This window comes from Rhopalosiphum maidis, chromosome 3 (assembly GCF_003676215.2).
Source record: "Rhopalosiphum maidis isolate BTI-1 chromosome 3, ASM367621v3, whole genome shotgun sequence".
NCBI lineage: Eukaryota > Metazoa > Arthropoda > Insecta > Hemiptera > Aphididae > Rhopalosiphum > Rhopalosiphum maidis.
This window is the reverse complement of record NC_040879.1, coordinates 63,697,488-63,715,057: the sequence shown is the minus strand read 5'-3', so window position 1 is coordinate 63,715,057 and position 17,570 is coordinate 63,697,488. Positions and strand designations below refer to the sequence as shown.

Sequence of the window (17,570 nt, the reverse complement as noted above, 5' to 3'; positions counted from 1 at the left end):
CAGAGTGGAGAGATTTATTGGAGATGTAAAATGGAGCTTTTGAAACTGTTCGAAGAACTTTGGATAGGAACCTTTGAATACGGTTAATATTAGATATTTTAGCTGCAACCCAGAGATGGATGGCAGATAACACGGAAGTTCCAAAAATTGTTTGGTGACCTATAATAATAGTGACATAGACGAATAAACAATTATTTAGTTCTAGCGAAATTTGATTTTTTAAGCGGAGTCCATTGTGATATTAATTTTACGAAGTGGTTAATATCGTTTCTAACAAAACATAACAGTATATCTTTTTCGTTAATTTGAAAATTCATCACTAATTTGAAACACATTTTTAAGTAAACTTCAAGTGAGTTGTACTGTACTACTGTGTAAATGATTGTAAAATTGCATAAATAAGAACCAAAAATTGAACCAATATAACCATTTTAGGAGATTTGACACAACACATCTGCCATCGTTTTAAATATAAACATATGCTTAATGTATATTTTAGGAAATCATTAAACAAAATGTAAAAGTTTTTCCATATACTTCAATTACACCTTCATAAAGTTTTGAAAGTAGAAATTACATGGAACAAATTTTAAGCGTTTTACAACCAATTAAATAACTTTTAATTAATTATAATAAAATATGTACCTATTTAAACGTAAAAATTCTATTTAAAATTTAAAATTGGAATCATTATCTTAATATTATGGCCAGTGTCATGACACTAAATTATTATAACACTAGTGTTAATTGATTTTCAATTACATTCAATACCAATTACACATACATTGAAAAAACTATTAAAATTATCATCATCTTCTAGTCCATTTCCAACGTGGGATGTTATGAATTTCCCAAGTGTTAGAAATATTATTCGTGTGTCGCCATGCATCATGTGATCAGCTGTACAGCAATCTAAAAAAAAATAGTCAGTTAAATATATATAACGATTGTAAAAATAATAATAATAAGTAATAAAAAATACTACAAATCTAACACAATGTTTTGTTAATATAATAAATTTACTAATGAATACACATGTACAATAACTAGAAATTGCTGCTTTTTAATATGAAAAGATATGTATTTGTGATATTTGTCTAAATAAAGATGTAAAATCATATCTCATAATGTTAACAAAGTATCAGCTCCAATGAATTACAAGAATGTCAATAATGGAAAATTGGAATCATTTTCTTAATCTAGTAGTCCAAGTATCAAAACCTTAACATTGAAATTTGGTGTTATATTAACTGTTAAAAATATGATTTTCTAATATTCAAGTATAATCAGGAGTAAGAGTGTTTATGATGTATGGGCTCAATTGTAATATATCTATGTTTATAATGGAAAATTGGAATCATTATCTTGATATTATGGTCAGTGTTATGACACAAACCTATTGTTACACTAGTGTTAATTGACTTTCAATTACATTCAATACCCATTACACGTACATTAAATAAAACCGTTATTATTATCAGTATCTTCTAGTCCATTTTCAACGTAGGATGTTGTGACTTTCCCAAGTGACAGAAATGTTAATTCGTGCATCAGCATGCCTTGTTTGATCTGCAGTACTTCAATCTAAAAAAAGTAGTCGTTTTAATAAGTATAATTGTTGTAGGATAGAATGTCATTATTACACACCATGAGGACAACGAAAATCTTAATAAAACAACTAATACATGCAGAACACTGACAATTTAATAAATTGAAACAATCCAACAAAAACTAACAGATAAACCTCATTAATATTACAAAATAAACAAAAACAATTTGCAGTTGAAACTTTAATACAAACACGAACGTAAAACTGCAAAATGATATGAAATATAAACTTAAAACACATGATAAGAGATAATCGTTTTGATAAGCCATAAAAGATAAAATGAATTTAATCAATTTGAATGTTTTGTAGAATATGAAAGTCAAATAAGGGAAACCAAAGAATACACATGAACACAACTTAAAATTGCTGTTATTTTACATAGTATGGCTAAACCATTCTTAAAATATAACTCTGATCTGCAAATGATACTCTCGAATTGGAAATGGATAAAACAATTTGTATATATCTATTAAACTACACAGTTTAAATTACATAACTTTGGGTAATGATTAAATTAAAAATTAATCATGAATTAAACGGAGTAATATTGTAATGATTTTTACAGCTAAGGCAAATTTTAATAATGAAGATTACAATTGTGAGGTGTTTTCCATTTCTTTATTCAGATCATTAACAAATTTTAATTGATACACTCTTATTGATTTACTATCATTTACAATCTATACCCATTACACGAACATTGCATAAATCTATTAAAATTATCACCATCTTCTAGTCCATTTTCAACGTAGGATGTTGTTAATTTCCCAAGTGATTGAAATGTTATTCGTGTGTCACCATGCGTCATGTGTTCAGCTGTACAGCGCTCTAAAAAAAAATAGTCAGTCACATATGTATAACGATTGTAAAAATAATAATAATAAGTAATAAAATAAACTACAAATCCATCACAATGTTTTGTTGAAGTTGAATGTTAAATAAATTTACTAATGGATACACATGTACAATAACTAGAAATTGCTGCTTTTTAATATGAAAAGATATGAATTTGTGATATTTGTCTAAATTAACATGTAAAATCAAATCTTATAGTGTTTATGGGGTATCAGCTAAAATCTTATAAACGAATGTTAATAATGAAAAATTGGAATCATTTTCTTAATCTAGTAGTCCAGGTATCAAGACCTTAACATTGGAATTTGATGTTATATTAACTGTTTAAAATATGATTTTCTAATATTCAAGTATAACCAGGAGTAAGAGTGTTTATGATGTATGGGCTCAAATGTAATATATCTATGTTTATAATGGTAAATTAGAATTATTTTCTTAATCTAGTAGTCAAGGTATCAAGTACTTAACATGAGAATTGGGTGTTATGTTAACTGTTAAAAATATGATTTTCTAATATTTGTCTATATTACAATGTAAAATCATGTCTCATAATGTTAACAAAGTATCAGCTCAAATGAATTACAAGAATGTTAATAATGGAAAATTGGAATCATTTTCTTAATCTAGTAGTCCAGGTATCAAGACCTTAACATTGGAATTTGGTGTTATTTTAACTGTTAAAAATATGATTTTCTAATATTCAAGTATAACCAGGAGTAAGAGTGTTTATGATGTATGGGCTCAAATGTAATATATCTATGTTTATAATGGAAAATGGGAATCATTATCTTGATATTATGATCAGTGTCATGACACAAACATATTGTTACACTAGTGTTAATTGAATTTCAATTACATTCAATACCCATTACACGTACATTGAATAAAACCGTTATTATTATCAGTATCTTCTAGTCCATTTTCAACGTAGGATGTTGTGACTTTCCCAAGTGACAGAAATGTTAATTCGTGCATCAGCATGCCTTGTTTGATCTGCAGTACTTCAATCTAAAAAAAGTAGTCGTCTTAATAAGTATAATTGTTGGAGGATATAATGTCATTATTACACACCATGAGAACAACGAAAATCTTAATATAACAACTAATACATGCAGAACACTGACAATTTAATAAATTGAAACAATCCAACAAAAACTAACAGATAAACCTCATCAATATTACAAAATACACGAAAACGATTTGCAGTTGAAACTTTAATACAAACACGAACGTAAAACTGCAAAATGATATGAAATATAAACTTATAACAGATGATAAGAGATAATCGTTTTGATAAGCCATAAAAGATAAAATGAATTTAATCAATTTGAATGTTTTGTGGAATATGAATGTCAAATAAGGGAAACCAAAGAATACACATGAACACAACATAAAATTGCTGTTATTTTACATAGTATGGCTAAACCATTCTTAAAATATAACTCTGATCTGCAAATGATACTCTCGAATTGGAAATGGATAAAACAATTTGTATATATCTATTAAAACTACACAGTTTAAATTACATAACTTTGGGTAATGATTAAATTAAAAATTAATCATGAATTAAACGGAGTAATATTGTAATGATTTTTACAGCTAAGGCAAATTTTAATAATGAAGATTACAATTGTGAGGTGTTTTCCATTTCTTTATTCAGATCATTAACAAATTTTAATTGATACACTCTTATTGATTTACTATCATTTACAATCTATACCCATTACACGAACATTGCATAAATCTATTAAAATTATCACCATCTTCTAGTCCATTTTCAACGTAGGATGTTGTTAATTTCCCAAGTGATTGAAATGTTATTCGTGTGTCACCATGCGTCATGTGTTCAGCTGTACAGCGCTCTAAAAAAAAATAGTCAGTCACATATGTATAACGATTGTAAAAATAATAATAATAAGTAATAAAATAAACTACAAATCCATCACAATGTTTTGTTGAAGTTGAATGTTAAATAAATTTACTAATGGATACACATGTACAATAACTAGAAATTGCTGCTTTTTAATATGAAAAGATATGAATTTGTGATATTTGTCTAAATTAACATGTAAAATCAAATCTTATAGTGTTTATGGGGTATCAGCTAAAATCTTATAAACGAATGTTAATAATGAAAAATTGGAATCATTTTCTTAATCTAGTAGTCCAGGTATCAAGACCTTAACATTGGAATTTGATGTTATATTAACTGTTTAAAATATGATTTTCTAATATTCAAGTATAACCAGGAGTAAGAGTGTTTATGATGTATGGGCTCAAATGTAATATATCTATGTTTATAATGGTAAATTAGAATTATTTTCTTAATCTAGTAGTCAAGGTATCAAGTACTTAACATGAGAATTGGGTGTTATGTTAACTGTTAAAAATATGATTTTCTAATATTTGTCTATATTACAATGTAAAATCATGTCTCATAATGTTAACAAAGTATCAGCTCAAATGAATTACAAGAATGTTAATAATGGAAAATTGGAATCATTTTCTTAATCTAGTAGTCCAGGTATCAAGACCGTAACATTGGAATTTGGTGTTATTTTAACTGTTAAAAATATGATTTTCTAATATTCAAGTATAACCAGGAGTAAGAGTGTTTATGATGTATGGGCTCAAATGTAATATATCTATGTTTATAATGGAAAATGGGAATCATTATCTTGATATTATGATCAGTGTCATGACACAAACCTATTGTTACACTAGTGTTAATTGAATTTCAATTACATTCAATACCCATGACACATACATTGAATAAAACCGTTATTATTATCAGTATCTTCTAGTCCATTTTCAACGTAAGATGTTGTGACATTCCAAAGTGACAGAAATGTTAATTCGTGCATCAGCATGCCTTGTTTGATCAGCAGTACTTCAATCTAAAAAAAGTAGTCGTCTTAATAAGTATAATTGTTGGAGGATATAATGTCATTATTACACACCATGAGAACAACGAAAATCTTAATATAACAACTAATACATGCAGAACACTGACAATTTGATAAATTGAAACAATCCAACAAAAACTAACAGATAAACCTCATTAATATTACAAAATACACGAAAACAATTTGCAGTTGAAACTTTAATACAAACACGAACGTAAAACTGCAAATGATATGAAATATAAACTTATAACAGATGATAAGAGATAATCGTTTTGATAAGCCATACAAGATAAAATGAATTTAATCAATTTGAATGTTTTGTTGAATATGAATGTCAAATACGGGAAACCAAAGAATACCCATGAACACAACTTAAAATTACTGTTATTTAACATAGTATGGCTAAAGCATTCTTAAAATATAACTCTGATCTGCAAATGATACTCTCGAATTGGAAATGAATAAAACATTTTGTATATATCTATTAAAACTACACAGTTTAAATAACATAACTTTGGGTAATGATTAAATTAAAAATTAATCATGAATTAAACAGAGTAATATTGAAAAGATTTTTACAGCTAAGGCAAATTTTAAGAATGAAGATTACAATTGTGAGGTGTTTACCATTTCGTTATTCAGATCATTAACAAATTTTAATTGATACTCTTATTAACTAACTATCATTTACAATCAATACCCATTACACGAACATTGCATAAATCTATTAAAATTATCACCATCTTCTAGTCCATTTTCAACGTAGGATGTTGTTAATTTCCCAAGTGTTAGAAATGTTATTCGTGTGTCACCATGCGTCATGTGTTCAGCTGTACAGCGCTCTAAAAAAAAATAGTCAGTCACATATGTATAACGATTGTAAAAATAATAATAATAAGTAATAAAATATACTACAAATCCAACACAATGTTTTGTTGATGTTGAATGTTAAATAAATTTAATAATGAATACACATGTACAATAACTAGAAATTGCTGCTTTTTAATATGAAAAGATATGAATTTGTAATATTTGTGTATATTAACATGTAAAATCATATCTTATAGTGTTTATGGGGTATCAGCTAAAATCTTATAAACGAATGTTAATAATGAAAAATTGGAATCATTTTCTTAATCTAGTAGTCCAGGTATCAAGACCTTAACATTGGAATTTGATGTTATATTAACTGTTAAAAATATGATTTTCTAATATTCAAGTATAACCAGCAGTAAGAGTGTTTATGATGTATGGGCTCAGATGTAATATATCTATGTTTATAATGGAAAATTGGAATTATTTTCTTAATCTAGTAGTCAAGGTATCAAGTACTTAACATGAGAATTGGGTGTTATGTTAACTGTTAAAAATATGATTTTCTAATATTTGTTTATATTACAATGTAAAATCATGTCTCATAATGTTAACAAAGTATCAGCTCAAATGAATTACAAGAATGTTAATAATGGAAAATTGGAATCATTTTCTTAATCTAGTAGTCCAGGTATCAAGACCTTAACATTGGAATTTGATGTTATATTAACTGTTAAAAATATGATTTTCTAATATTCAAGTATAACCAGAAGTAAGAGTGTTTATGATGTATGGGCTCAAATGTAATATATCTATGTTTATAATGGTAAATTGGAATTATTTTCTTAATCTAGTAGTCAAGGTATCAAGTCCTTAACATGAGAATTGGGTGTTATGTTAACTGTTAAAAATATGATTTTCTAATATTTGTCTATATTACAATGTAAAATCATGTTTCATAATGTTAACAAAGTATCAGCTCAAATGAATTACAAGAATGTTAATAATGGATAATTGGAATCATTTTCTTAATCTAGTAGTCCAGGTATCAAGACCTTAACATTGGAATTTGGTGTCATATTTACTGTTAAAAATATGATTTTCTAACATTTAAGTATAACCAGAAGTAAGAGTGTTTATGATGTATGTGCTCAAATGTAATATATCTATGTTTATAATAGAAAATGGGAATCATTATCTTGATATTATGGTCAGTGTCATGACACAAACCTATTGTTACACTAGTGTTAATTGACTTTCAATTACATTCAATACCCATAACACGTACATTGAATAAAACCGTTATTATTATCAGTATCTTCTAGTCCATTTTCAACGTAGGATGTTGTGACTTTCCCAAGTGACAGAAATGTTAATTCGTGCATCAGCATGCCTTGTTTGATCTGCAGTACTTCAATCTAAAAAAAGTAGTCGTCTTAATAAGTATAATTGTTGGAGAATATAATGTCATTATTACACACCATGAGAACAACGAAAATCTTAATATAACAACTAATACATGCAGAACACATACAATTTAATAAATTGAAACAATCCAACAAAAACTAACAGATAAACCTCATTAATATTACAAAATACACGAAAACAATTTGCAGTTGAAACTTTAATACAAACACGAACGTAAAACTGCAAAATGATATGAAATATAAACTTATAACAGATGATAAGAGATAATCGTTTTGATAAGCCATAAAAGATAAAATGAATTTAATCAATTTGAATGTTTTGTAGAATATGAATGTCAAATAAGGGAAACCAAAGAATACACATGAACACAACTTAAAATTGCTGTTATTTAACATAGTATGGCTAAACCATTCTTAAAATATAACTCTGATCTGCAAATGATCCTCTCGAATTGGAAATGAATAACACAATTTGTATATATCTATTAAAACTACACAGTTTAAATTACATAACTTTGGGTAATGATTAAATTAAAAATTAATCATGAATTAAACGGAGTAATATTGAAAAGATTTTTACAGCTAAGGCAAATTTTAAGAATGAAGATTACAATTGTGAGGTGTTTACCATTTCTTTATTCAGATCATTAACAAATTTTAATTGATACACTCTTATTAATTTACTATCATTTACAATCAATACCCATTACACGAACATTGCATAAATCTATTAAAATTATCACCATCTTCTAGTCCATTTTCAACGTAGGATGTTGTTAATTTCCCAAGTGATTAGAAATGTTATTCGTGTGTCACCATGTGTCATGTGTTCAGCTGTACAGCGCTCTAAAAAAAAATAGTCAGTCACATATGTATAACGATTGTAAAAATAATAATAATAAGTAATAAAATATACTACAAATCCATCACAATGTTTTGTTGATGTTGAATGTTAAATAAATTTAATAATGAATACACATGTACAATAACTAGAAATTGCTGCTTTTTAATATGAAAAGATATGAATTTGTAATATTTGTCTAATTAACATGTAAAATCATATCTTATAGTGTTTATGGGGTATCAGCTAAAATCTTATAAACGAATGTTAATAATGAAAAATTGGAATCATTTTCTTAATCTAGTAGTCCAGGTATCAAGACCTTAACATTGGAATTTGATGTTATATTAACTGTTAAAAATATGATTTTCTAATATTCAAGTATAACCAGGAGTAAGAGTGTTTATGATGTATGGGCTCAAATGTAATATATCTATGTTTATAATGGTAAATTGGAATTATTTTCTTAATCTAGTAGTCAAGGTATCAAGTACTTAACATGAGAATTGGGTGTTATGTTAACTGTTAAAAATATGATTTTCTAATATTTGTCTATATTACAATGTAAAATCATGTCTCATAATGTTAACAAAGTATCAGCTCAAATGAATTACAAGAATGTTAATAATGGAAAATTGGAATCATTTTCTTAATCTAGTAGTCCAGGTATCAAGACATTAACATTGGAATTTGATGTTATATTAACTGTTAAAAATATGATTTCTAATATTCAAGTATAACCAGCAGTAAGAGTGTTTATGATGTATGGGCTCAGATGTAATATATCTATGTTTATAATGGAAAATGGGATACATTATCTTGATATTATGGTCAGTGTCATGACACAAACCTATTGTTACACTAGTGTTAATTGACTTTCAATTACATTCAATACCCATAACACGTACATTGAATAAAACCGTTATTATTATCAGTATTTTCTAGTCCATTTTTAACGTAGGATGTTGTGACTTTCCCAAGTGACAGAAATGTTAATTCGTGCATCAGCTTGCCTTGTTTGATCTGCAATACTTCAATCTAAAAAAAGTAGTCGTCTTAATAAGTATAATTGTTGGAGGATATAATGTCATTATTACACACCATGAGAACAACGAAAATCTTAATATAACAACTAATACATGCAGAACACTGACAATTTAATAAATTGAAACAATCCAACAAAAACTAACAGATAAACCTCATTAATATTACAAAATACACGAAAACAATTTGCAGTTGAAACTTTAATACAAACACGAACGTAAAACTGCAAAATCATATGAAATATAAACTTATAACAGATGATAAGAGATAATCGTTTTGATAAGCCATAAAAGATAAAATGAATTTAATCAATTTGAATGTTTTGTAGAATATGAATGTCAAATAAGTGAAACCATAGAATACACATGAACACAACTTAAAATTGCTGTTATTTAACATAGTATGGCTAAACCATTCTTAAAATATAACTCTGATCTGCAAATGATACTCTCGAATTGGAAATGAATAAAACAATTTGTATATATCTATTAAAACTAAACAGTTTAAATTACATAACTTTGGGTAATGATTAAATTAAAAATTAATCATGAATTAAACGGAGTAATATTGAAAAGATTTTTACAGCTAAGGCAAATTTTAAGAATGAAGATTACAATTGTGAGGTGTTTACCATTTCTTTATTCAGATCATTAACAAATTTTAATTGATACACTCTTATTAATTTACTATCATTTACAATCAATACCCATTACACGAACATTGCATAAATCTATTAAAATTATCACCATCTTCTAGTCCATTTTCAACGTAGGATGTTGTTAATTTCCCAAGTGTTAGAAATGTTATTCGTGTGTCACCATGCGTCATGTGTTCAGCTGTACAGCGCTCTAAAAAAAAAAAAAGTCACATATGTATAACGATTGTAAAAATAATAATAATAAGTAATTAAATATACTACAAATCCAACACAATGTTTTGTTGATGTTGAATGTTAAATAAATTTAATAATGAATACACATGTACAATAACTAGAAATTGCTGCTTTTTAATATGAAAAGATATGAATTTGTAATATTTGTGTATATTAACATGTAAAATCATATCTTATAGTGTTTATGGGGTATCAGCTAAAATCTTATAAACGAATGTTAATAATGAAAAATTGGAATCATTTTCTTAATCTAGTAGTCCAGGTATCAAGACCTTAACATTGGAATTTGGTGTTATATTAACTGTTAAAAATATGATTTTCTATGATTCAAGTATAAACAGGAGTAAGAGTGTTTATGATGTATGGGCTCAAATGTAATATATCTATGTTTATAATGGTAAATTGGAATTATTTTCTTAATCTAGTAGTCAAGGTATCAAGTCCTTAACATGAGAATTGGGTGTTATGTTAACTGTTAAAAATATGATTTTCTAATATTTGTCTATATTACAATGTAAAATCATGTCATCATAATGTTAACAAAGTATCAGCTCAAATGAATTACAAGAATGTAATAATGGATAATTGGAATCATTTTCTTAATCTAGTAGTCCAGGTATCAAGACCTTAACATTGGAATTTGGTGTCATATTACTGTTAAAAATATGATTTTCTAACATTTAAGTATACCATGAAGTAAGAGTGTTTATGATGTATGTGCTCAAATGTAATATATCTATGTTTATAATAGAAAATGGGAATCATTATCTTGATATTATGGTCAGTGTCATGACACAAACCTATTGTTACACTAGTGTTAATTGACTTTCAATTACATTCAATACCCATAACACGTACATTGAATAAAACCGTTATTATTATCAGTATCTTCTAGTCCATTTTCAACGTAGGATGTTGTGACTTTCCCAAGTGACAGAAATGTTAATTCGTGCATCAGCATGCCTTGTTTGATCTGCAATACTTCAATCTAAAAAAAGTAGTCGTCTTAATAAGTATAATTGTTGGAGGATATAATGTCATTATTACACACCATGAGAACAACGAAAATCTTAATATAACAACTAATACATGCAGAACACTGACAATTTCATAAATTGAAACAATCCAACAAAAACTAACAGATAAACCTCATTAATATTACAAAATACACGAAAACAATTTGCAGTTGAAACTTTAATACAAACACGAACGTAAAACTGCAAAATGATATGAAATATAAACTTATAACAGATGATAAGAGATAATCGTTTTGATAAGCCATAAAAGATAAAATGAATTTAATCAATTTGAATGTTTTGTAGAATATGAATGTCAAATAAGGGAAACCATAGAATACACATGAACACAACTTAAAATTGCTGTTATTTAACATAGTATGGCTAAACCATTCTTAAAATATAACTCTGATCTGCAAATGATACTCTCGAATTGGAAATGAATAAAACAATTTGTATATATCTATTAAAACTAAACAGTTTAAATTACATAACTTTGGGTAATGATTAAATTAAAAATTAATCATGAATTAAACGGAGTAATATTGAAAAGATTTTTACAGCTAAGGCAAATTTTAAGAATGAAGATTACAATTGTGAGGTGTTTACCATTTCTTTATTCAGATCATTAACAAATTTTAATTGATACACTCTTATTAATTTACTATCATTTACAATCAATACCCATTACACGAACATTGCATAAATCTATTAAAATTATCACCATCTTCTAGTCCATTTTCAACGTAGGATGTTGTTAATGTCCCAAGTGTTAGAAATGTTATTCGTGTGTCACCATGCGTCATGTGTTCAGCTGTACAGCGCTCTAAAAAAAAAAAAAGTCACATATGTATAACGATTGTAAAAATAATAATAATAAGTAATAAATATACTACAAATCCAACACAATGTTTTGTTGATGTTGAATGTTAAATAAATTTAATAATGAATACACATGTACAATAACTAGAAATTGCTGCTTTTTAATATGAAAAGATATGAATTTGTAATATTTGTGTATATTAACATGTAAAATCATATCTTATAGTGTTTATGGGGTATCAGCTAAAATCTTATAAACGAATGTTAATAATGAAAAATTGGAATCATTTTCTTAATCTAGTAGTCCAGGTATCAAGACCTTAACATTGGAATTTGGTGTTATATTAACTGTTAAAAATATGATTTTCTATGATTCAAGTATAAACAGGAGTAAGAGTGTTTATGATGTATGGGCTCAAATGTAATATATCTATGTTAATAATGGAAAATTGGAATCATTTTCTTAATCCAGTAGTCAAGGTATCAAGTACTTAACATGAGAATTGGGTGTTATGTTAACTGTTAAAAATATGATTTTCTAATATTTGTCTTTATTACAATGTAAAATCATGTCACATAATGTTAACAAAGTATCAGCTCAATTGAGTTAGAAGAATGTTAATAATGGAAAATTGGAATCATTTTCTTAATCTATTAGTCCAGGTATCAAGACCTTAACATTGGAATTTGGTGTAATATTAACTGTTAAAAATATGATTTTCTAATATTTAAGTATAACATGAAGTAAGAGTGTTTATGATGTATGGGCTCAAATGTAATATATCTATGTTTATAATGGTAAATTGGAATTATTTTCTTAATCTAGTAGTCAAGGTATCAAGTCCTTAACATGAGAATTGGGTGTTATGTTAACTGTTAAAAATATGATTTTCTAATATTTGTCTATATTACAATGTAATATCATGTCTCATAATGTTAACAAAGTATCAGCTCAAATGAATTACAAGTATGTAATAATGGATAATTGGAATCATTTTCTTAATCTAGTAGTCCAGGTATCAAGACCTTAACATTGGAATTTGGTGTCATATTTACTGTTAAAAATATGATTTTCTAACATTTAAGTATAACCAGAAGTAAGAGTGTTTATGATGTATGTGCTCAAATGTAATATATCTATGTTTATAATAGAAAATGGGAATCATTATCTTGATATTATGGTCAGTGTCATGACACAAACCTATTGTTACACTAGTGTTAATTGACTTTCAATTACATTCAATACCCATAACACGTACATTGAATAAAACCGTTATTATTATCAGTATCTTCTAGTCCATTTTCAACGTAGGATGTTGTGACTTTCCCAAGTGACAGAAATGTTAATTCGTGCATCAGCATGCCTTGTTTGATCTGCAATACTTCAATCTAAAAAAAGTAGTCGTCTTAATAAGTATAATTGTTGGAGGATATAATGTCATTATTACACACCATGAGAACAACGAAAATCTTAATATAACAACTAATACATGCAGAACACTGACAATTTCATAAATTGAAACAATCCAACAAAAACTAACAGATAAACCTCATTAATATTACAAAATACACGAAAACAATTTGCAGTTGAAACTTTAATACAAACACGAACGTAAAACTGCAAAATGATATGAAATATAAACTTATAACAGATGATAAGAGATAATCGTTTTGATAAGCCATAAAAGATAAAATGAATTTAATCAATTTGAATGTTTTGTAGAATATGAATGTCAAATAAGGGAAACCATAGAATACACATGAACACAACTTAAAATTGCTGTTATTTAACATAGTATGGCTAAACCATTCTTAAAATATAACTCTGATCTGCAAATGATACTCTCGAATTGGAAATGAATAAAACAATTTGTATATATCTATTAAAACTAAACAGTTTAAATTACATAACTTTGGGTAATGATTAAATTAAAAATTAATCATGAATTAAACGGAGTAATATTGAAAAGATTTTTACAGCTAAGGCAAATTTTAAGAATGAAGATTACAATTGTGAGGTGTTTACCATTTCTTTATTCAGATCATTAACAAATTTTAATTGATACACTCTTATTAATTTACTATCATTTACAATCAATACCCATTACACGAACATTGCATAAATCTATTAAAATTATCACCATCTTCTAGTCCATTTTCAACGTAGGATGTTGTTAATTTCCCAAGTGTTAGAAATGTTATTCGTGTGTCACCATGCGTCATGTGTTCAGCTGTACAGCGCTCTAAAAAAAAAAAAAGTCACATATGTATAACGATTGTAAAAATAATAATAATAAGTAATTAAATATACTACAAATCCAACACAATGTTTTGTTGATGTTGAATGTTAAATAAATTTAATAATGAATACACATGTACAATAACTAGAAATTGCTGCTTTTTAATATGAAAAGATATGAATTTGTAATATTTGTGTATATTAACATGTAAAATCATATCTTATAGTGTTTATGGGGTATCAGCTAAAATCTTATAAACGAATGTTAATAATGAAAAATTGGAATCATTTTCTTAATCTAGTAGTCCAGGTATCAAGACCTTAACATTGGAATTTGGTGTTATATTAACTGTTAAAAATATGATTTTCTATGATTCAAGTATAAACAGGAGTAAGAGTGTTTATGATGTATGGGCTCAAATGTAATATATCTATGTTAATAATGGAAAATTGGAATCATTTTCTTAATCCAGTAGTCAAGGTATCAAGTACTTAACATGAGAATTGGGTGTTATGTTAACTGTTAAAAATATGATTTTCTAATATTTGTCTTTATTACAATGTAAAATCATGTCACATAATGTTAACAAAGTATCAGCTCAATTGAGTTAGAAGAATGTTAATAATGGAAAATTGGAATCATTTTCTTAATCTATTAGTCAAGGTATCAAGACCTTAACATTGGAATTTGGTGTAATATTAACTGTTAAAAATATGATTTTCTAATATTTAAGTATAACATGAAGTAAGAGTGTTTATGATGTATGGGCTCAAATGTAATATATCTATGTTAATAATGGAAAATTGGAATCATTTTCTTAATCCAGTAGTCAAGGTATCAAGTACTTAACATGAGAATTGGTTGTTATGTTAACTGTTAAAAATATGATTTTCTAATATTTGTCTTTATTACAATGTAAAATCATGTCACATAATGTTAACAAAGTATCAGCTCAATTGAGTTAGAAGAATGTTAATAATGGAAAATTGGAATCATTTTCTTAATCTATTAGTCCAGGTATCAAGACCTTAACATTGGAATTTGGTGTAATATTAACTGTTAAAAATATGATTTTCTAATATTTAAGTATAACATGAAGTAAGAGTGTTTATGATGTATGGGCTCAAATGTAATATATCTATGTTTATAATGGTAAATTGGAATTATTTTCTTAATCTAGTAGTCAAGGTATCAAGTCCTTAACATGAGAATTGGGTGTTATGTTAACTGTTAAAAATATGATTTTCTAATATTTGTCTATATTACAATGTAATATCATGTCTCATAATGTTAACAAAGTATCAGCTCAAATGAATTACAAGTATGTAATTAATGGATAATTGGAATCATTTTCTTAATCTAGTAGTCCAGGTATCAAGACCTTAACATTGGAATTTGGTGTCATATTTACTGTTAAAAATATGATTTTCTAACATTTAAGTATACCCAGAAGTAAGAGTGTTTATGATGTATGTGCTCAAATGTAATATATCTATGTTTATAATAGAAAATGGGAATCATTATCTTGATATTATGGTCAGTGTCATGACACAAACCTATTGTTACACTAGTGTTAATTGACTTTCAATTACATTCAATACCCATAACACGTACATTGAATAAAACCGTTATTATTATCAGTATCTTCTAGTCCATTTTGAACGTAGGATGTTGTGACTTTCCCAAGTGACAGAAATGTTAATTCGTGCATCAGCATGCCTTGTTTGATCTGCAATACTTCAATCTAAAAAAAGTAGTCGTCTTAATAAGTATAATTGTTGGAGGATATAATGTCATTATTACACACCATGAGAACAACGAAAATCTTAATATAACAACTAATACATGCAGAACACTGACAATTTCATAAATTGAAACAATCCAACAAAAACTAACAGATAAACCTCATTAATATTACAAAATACACGAAAACAATTTGCAGTTGAAACTTTAATACAAACACGAACGTAAAACTGCAAAATGATATGAAATATAAACTTATAACAGATGATAAGAGATAATCGTTTTGATAAGCCATAAAAGATAAAATGAATTTAATCAATTTGAATGTTTTGTAGAATATGAATGTCAAATAAGGGAAACCATAGAATACACATGAACACAACTTAAAATTGCTGTTATTTAACATAGTATGGCTAAACCATTCTTAAAATATAACTCTGATCTGCAAATGATACTCTCGAATTGGAAATGAATAAAACAATTTGTATATATCTATTAAAACTAAACAGTTTAAATTACATAACTTTGGGTAATGATTAAATTAAAAATTAATCATGAATTAAACGGAGTAATATTGAAAAGATTTTTACAGCTAAGGCAAATTTTAAGAATGAAGATTACAATTGTGAGGTGTTTACCATTTCTTTATTCAGATCATTAACAAATTTTAATTGATACACTCTTATTAATTTACTATCATTTACAATCAATACCCATTACACGAACATTGCATAAATCTATTAAAATTATCACCATCTTCTAGTCCATTTTCAACGTAGGATGTTGTTAATTTCCCAAGTGTTAGAAATGTTATTCGTGTGTCACCATGCGTCATGTGTTCAGCTGTACAGCGCTCTAAAAAAAAAAAAAGTCACATATGTATAACGATTGTAAAAATAATAATAATAAGTAATTAAATATACTACAAATCCAACACAATGTTTTGTTGATGTTGAATGTTAAATAAATTTAATAATGAATACACATGTACAATAACTAGAAATTGCTGCTTTTTAATATGAAAAGATATGAATTTGTAATATTTGTGTATATTAACATGTAAAATCATATCTTATAGTGTTTATGGGGTATCAGCTAAAATCTTATAAACGAATGTTAATAATGAAAAATTGGAATCATTTTCTTAATCTAGTAGTCCAGGTATCAAGACCTTAACATTGGAATTTGGTGTTATATTAACTGTTAAAAATATGATTTTCTATGATTCAAGTATAAACAGGAGTAAGAGTGTTTATGATGTATGGGCTCAAATGTAATATATCTATGTTAATAATGGAAAATTGGAATCATTTTCTTAATCCAGTAGTCAAGGTATCAAGTACTTAACATGAGAATTGGGTG

General features: G+C 26.6%; 1 long non-coding RNA gene across 32 annotated transcripts in view; it reads right to left on the bottom strand.

Annotated features, from left to right (window-relative positions):
* Positions 1 to 711: 711 nt before the first annotated feature.
* Positions 712 to 17,570, bottom strand: part of LOC113559094 — a 40,300-nt gene continuing 23,441 nt past the window's right edge. For 19 of the 32 annotated variants that reach the window (XR_003405844.2, XR_003405860.1, XR_003405838.1 and 16 more), the window contains 15 exons: positions 16,273 to 17,063; positions 16,080 to 16,209; positions 13,678 to 14,468; positions 13,485 to 13,614; positions 12,128 to 12,229; positions 11,246 to 11,375; positions 10,215 to 10,343; positions 7,472 to 7,601; positions 6,084 to 6,212; positions 5,232 to 5,361; positions 4,225 to 4,326; positions 3,343 to 3,472; positions 2,336 to 2,437; positions 1,455 to 1,584; positions 712 to 912 (listed from right to left, as the gene is read on the bottom strand). This is a non-coding gene — a long non-coding RNA (uncharacterized LOC113559094). Of the gene's footprint in view, positions 913 to 1,454; positions 1,585 to 2,308; positions 2,438 to 3,342; positions 3,473 to 4,197; positions 4,327 to 5,231; positions 5,362 to 6,083; positions 6,213 to 7,471; positions 7,602 to 8,402; positions 8,457 to 9,359; positions 9,490 to 10,214; positions 10,344 to 11,245; positions 11,376 to 12,100; positions 12,230 to 13,484; positions 13,615 to 13,677; positions 14,469 to 16,079; positions 16,210 to 16,272; positions 17,064 to 17,570 lie in introns of those variants that run through there. The other 13 variants (XR_003405847.1, XR_003405850.1, XR_003405849.1 and 10 more) reach the window with 13 other exon arrangements.